Below are 6,000 nucleotides of genomic sequence, written 5' to 3' on the forward strand. Positions count from 1 at the left end.
CTGCTATGCAAGTGGAGACATATCTGTGGGAGGTGCTGCTGTGCATGCCACCTGAAGAGGAGAAGGGTGTCCTCCTGAAACTCAAGGACCCACTTGGGGATGTCTTCCAGCCTTGCAAGTGCACTATACCTCTAGAGATGCACATGGGCATCTTTGCCACTGGGTTCCCCGAGGATGCCCTGGAGCTCGAGCACCTCAGCAAGACCCACTTCTCCTGACAAATGTCAGATGTGGAAGGTAGGAAGTATGGCTGGATGGATGCATGGAGCACTCTGCTTAGGCTCAGAGGCACTGTTTCTGTCAGCACCCTCAGTTGGGTGGTGGCGGTGGCTGTTCCTTCAAAGCACCTGTGACCCTCTGCCTCCTCCCACGCCTAAGACTGGTATCCTGCGACCCCACAGAATAGGCAGCTTCACTCCCTCCCTTCCATGTGGGGCCTCCTCTGGATTGCAGCCTTGGCATATTCTGTGTGATGATCTGAAGGAGGGTAGGATATGTAATTAGAGAAAATTAAGACTCAAAATTAAGGTTCAAATTGACATGATATTAAGGCATTGGAATGTGTTACGCCATGAGACTGTTTTTCAGATTCACTGACTGCCTGTTACAGAGAGAACTGCAATAACAAGGTAAGGATGAAAAGGCCTCATGAAACCAAAACCATACTGTCTTATTTGGCAACAATATAATGCACCTGTGGATTTCATGAGAAATCTGGGTGGAGAATTGTGTTAAACCTCTTTGAAGTTAATTGGTTTACCGCTATTGGGTGTAATGGAGTAAGAGGTCTTAGACATGTAGAAAAAGATGGTTGATGGGATGTGTTTTTAGCTTTTTGAATTGATTGTGTTATGTGATAGATTGCTTACAGAATGTAGAAAGGAAAATTGGTGTGTCTTTTTAAAACCAGAGAAAGGAGGAGGGAATAGCCCACCTTAGAAGCTACAATGATTACTTAGCTTAGTGTTTCTTATTTTAATAAGAAATAGCAGCTTTATTTAACCATTGTAACTATTGAATATATACTATCTTAATGCTTTTGGAAACAACTCTTTCTATGAATTTTATTTTCTTAATTTTAAAAAATATACTTTGAGGACTAGTCTATTTAAAAGCAGGGTTGTAGTTAAATCCAGTGGTTCGGAATTGGTCACAAACTTGCTACCACTGAGAGGTCCTTCCTGGCAGAGTTGTTGTGTGTCTTGAAGGAACAAAAAGCTCATGCTTAATTATTTTAAGAATAAGCAGAATCTCTCTTTTAAGGTCAGGTTTGTTCATGGAGCATATGCTACACACTTCTGAGGCCTAAAGACCATCCTCAGGGATAAAGTGGTGGATATGCATTCACAGTTTTTCCCTGTCCAAACTTCATACTCTCTTTAGAGAGAGGTGATTGTGACATGGTGGCAGCGGTGGGATTCGATATAGCCTGAGCTGTTGAGAGACTAACCTGTTCAAAACAGTTGTGCATATTCAAACCGTGCAGTGGAATAAGACTGCTTTTCTAAGTTGTTATTTGCTAGGCAAGATGACAGGAAGGGGAGCTCATTCACATGCCCTGTGTGAGTTGCCTGGAGGCATGGAATACCTTCTGTCACAAGAAATGGACCAGATTGCCATCACAAGCACTATGGCAGTATGTACTTTGATGCCCGGAGGTGCCAGCCCTAGGATAATCAGGATATCTGATCTGGACTGCAAATTTACAGATGGGTTACCAACCCTAACTTGGGATGCCGCTACCAAGAGAGAGATGACACCTGATGAGAGCAGCTGCCCGAGAATCAGTGGAAGCGACTTGGAGCTCAAATATCCAAGGAGATGACTCCAGTGAGCCAGACAAGACAACTGTCCCATGAGACGATTATACTATATGCCAAGGAACCGCTGCAGCCCCTGATACAACTCCAGGCCAAGGTACAACTCCTGCCGGGGCCCCTTGTACTGCTTCTGCCACCGGTACGTTGACCCTGATGATGACTGACTTTTTGTCTGCACAGAGGCAACTAATTCTTAGCCAGGACAGGAGGGAACACAGGGAGGAGGAGGAGGCTCTGAAGAGGTGAAATGAAGCAAGAGAGGCAGTTGAGAAAGAGAGAAAGAAGAACTCAATTGTCAAATTTGATTTTAAAAATTTGCCGTATTTCCAAGATGTTTTGACTTTTTAAACTAACTTTGAGCAGGCTTGTAAAGACATAGGTGCTACTGAGAGGCTTTTTGTTAAATTGCTGTGCTCTCAAGTCATGGGACAATTATCTAAGATTTTGGCACAGAGTGCAGGAGACGAATTGACTTGGGCTGATTTTAAACAGCTAGTGCAGCCTAGATTTGGCTACACTCCCGAAAGTTTAAGGCAACAGTTTAGAAATGTGAAAAGCCAAGCCAAAGAAAATTTTTCAGCCTCGGCAGATCAGCTTGAGTGTCAGTCTATTCAGTGACTAGATGCAGCTAAAGCTGACTCTGCAGAATAAATTATGCAGCTAATGCTATGTGAACATTTTTGACTCTAGTTTCTCCTGAGATGAGAACAGCCTTATTCGCTAAGCACCTGCCCAATCTCTTGCTGCTGACGAACTGTGGACCTACCAGGCCAAAGAGTTCCGTCAAAAAGCTAAGGCAAGAAAGGGAGCTGAACAGCCAAAAAAGCAAGAATCATTTAAAAAGTATGACAAGCCTTTTTCACATGATGCTAAACATGCTAAGCAAGAGGAATTTAAAAAGCCTGCCACTTCTGCCCCCTATAAAATGTTATTTGTGTGGGGGAGATAATCTCCTCAAAGACAAAGCCCCCCAGCACAGCCAGCCTCCCAAGATGTCAGGTAAAATATCAGTCCTTGCACTGGTAGTCTCAAAAACTAACTACAGTAATGCACTCTACATAGGGTTGAGGCTGAAACAGAAGCTTCAAGAGATCTAAAATACAGCAAACAGATTGATTGCTGGGGTGAAGAAATATCATCTATGGAACTCAACAAATGGGAAACCTTGACATCCGAGCATTCAGCCTGGAGGCAGGCGGTGCAGCATAGCCTCTCTCAATTTGAAGAGACATTTGTTCAGCAGGCAGAGGCAAAGTGGCAGTCCCAAAACCAGCAAAATAAGGGAGCTGGATAGGAGACAAATTGTATTTGTCTTCAGTGTGGAGGGAATTATCACACTCGAATTGGCCTTTTCAGCCACACTAGACACTGTTCCAAAACCTCTATTCAGAGCACCTTACCATAGTCTCTCGGGACTGAAGGATGCCTACACATCTCAGCAATGCCAGTCAGCATGGTCAAACAAGCTGCTGAGGGACAAGTGCTGCCTTCTTGTTGTGTGTATCTCTGGCTAACGACCCACTTAGATCAAAAACCATTCCAAGACATTTTGCTGCCTGAAACAGAAAAGCAAGTGATGCCCTATCATCAAGATGTCTCATCTGGTGCCCTCTCACATAACTGTGTAATTATTTTGTTTTTGTATTTCTCTTTGAATCTATGCCTTCAATGCTGCTGATAGGAGAAGAATGACTGTTTGAATGAAGCTGTACCAATAGCATTCATAGCAATGGCAGTAGCAGCAGCCACCATGAAGGGCATAATGCCACTGACAAGTAAAGAGGTTGTAATGGAACATCTGTCTTGGAAAATGACACAGACCACCAGCGGTGTGTCAACTCAAAATGTACATTAGCAAAGAATCCTGCCTGTGAGCAGTCTGTGCCCAGGCAATTATGTTACAGATATTGGCTCTGTGGGACAAAAATCATCAACAGAGAAGGGACTAAAATAGAGCTCAAGATGCATGGTGTGAAATAGCCCCAAGGCACAGGCAGTCAGCCAAGAGAACATAAAGGAGCACAGCCCAAAATGAGATTTTCCTGCTCTTACACTGGGGACTTTCCTCCATCCCTCCACCCCCGCCCCACAAGAAACATTCTTTTCATGTTAGGTTCTCTGAAATACAATCAAAGTTAAGAATGATTTAGCGATCTGTCTTTGAAATGAAAGCACACCCGTATTTCGGTATTATCCTTAGAAGTGGTGGGAAAAACTGTCGTCTTCTTTTCCCTGTGACAAGGGCAGCGGCAGGGGGAGGGAGAGATCAGTGTACCAGGCAAAGATTGTTACCTGTGTTCTTGCCTCCAGTAACATCAGCTGGCCATCCATGCCTATTAAGTCAGTTAACTTGGCTATCCAGCTATACTAAAAACCTAGAGTGCAAGTCATCTCTCCACTTTGCCCAGAAGAATCATATGTCTCAGAACATTAACTTTCAAACGCACTTCTTACTGCCTATTTATTCCTGCCCAAGCAACATACTTCCTGAGTCTTGTCTACAGAAAAATGCACACCAGAGATTCTCCCTTTTACCTATTTGTAATTAGTTGTCTGAAGTTAAGGCCTAAGTGCAACTATTTAAAGCTTCCTTGAACTGGTTCCAGTCTTTCCTTCTCACTGAAGTTCACTGCTTAAGAAGCTTATCAACAAACTTCCTGCAGGCAACAGTCTTGCCAATCAGTTCATGTTGTCCCTTGCATGTAACTGAAGCTGATCTGAAAATAACAAAGATGAAAATAAAAAGAGAGGGAGATTTCCCATTCAGAGTTCTATTTCCAGTTTTGTGCATAAATATACAAATGCATAATGTAAATGTGGATCTTTACCAGCTCCCAATATTAATTGTTCTGCAAACCTTATTGGAATCATATTGTGATAGTCCCTTTGAAGCCACACCCTTCATTCACACAGACTCCTTGCAGACTTCAACTGTCTGGTCACTCCATTGGTCATGAGACTTCGGAAGTTTAATAAAAGCATATGATTTTGGAAATATGCATGGGATGTTGATGCACAGCCTGAGGAAGATGAGTTATCACCAAAAGCTCACACTTTTTTCTTAATGAAACATCTGTCTTGGAAAATATATTGCTTGTTCCTGCATTGTATTGATCATGCAGCCTTGTCCTCATTTTTTCTGAACAGCCTTAGTGATATAATCACATTTGTGAACTATAAAGGCTTCTTGAACAGAAACAAGAATTTCAGTTGAGTAACTGAGCACTCTGAGTGGATCAGATTGAGGTATGTCTGGTTCCTATGTTCAGCCACTTTCTGGGGTGGCTTCTGGAGAGGCTTTTGTGAGCAGGAATCAGGTCCCTGCCCAGTAAAGTCTGGCTGGATTAGTCTATAAACTATGGAATAACACAGGCACTACATCAGTAAAGATTGCCACCCCAACCCCGGAATAAAGACACGAGACAGTAGATTGGATTAAATGCGGGCCACACTTTATTTAAATAATGAATTCAGTAAAATTGCCTTTTGGCCAGTAAAAGAATATGGGGGCCTGCTGGAGTGCGGAAAGCCGGTAAACTGGGGGTATTCCCATACCCCCTGATCAATAAATGGGCGAGTCCCCGGCCGCCAAGCTCCGTCGGTCCCGAGACCGCAGGATCCTGGCTAGCCGCTAATAAACACCCCCAGACCTCAAGACATCTTTGACTGATGAGTGTTGGTCCGGAAGTGGCCCAGCGCATCCTCCCCCCACAGGCACTGTAATCGCACGATCTGCAATGCCGGAAGGTCAGATGCGCTGTTGGCTTACCTGATTTTACAAATTGGGACACACCGAAATACCGGTTATTTCCGCACTACCCGCCACAGCATGCGCACTAGCCAAGCTATGTCGCATGCCCGCCACCAAGCCCCTTGAGCTCAAGAAGCAGGCCCCCTTTAATATCGTCCAGAAAATAATTCCTTACCTGCCTCTGACAGGTGGAGACCATCACTCCGAAATAATTCCGGTTTTGAAACTTGAATCCGATGATGGCTTATCACCGATCCGAGGCCGCCGCCACAGACGCCTCTACAAACCTCTTTATTAACGCCCCGCCGGGCCATATTTACCGCATCAGTCCTCCCTGAGCCTCGCCAGGCTAACCGAGGAGTGATATTGGACCATAAGATCCTCAGAAAAGGATACTTGCCTTTCAGCCACTCCAGATCGTGGAGAATG

The sequence above is a fragment of the Pogona vitticeps genome, chromosome 3 (assembly GCF_051106095.1).
Source record: "Pogona vitticeps strain Pit_001003342236 chromosome 3, PviZW2.1, whole genome shotgun sequence".
NCBI classification, from domain to species: domain Eukaryota; kingdom Metazoa; phylum Chordata; class Lepidosauria; order Squamata; family Agamidae; genus Pogona; species Pogona vitticeps.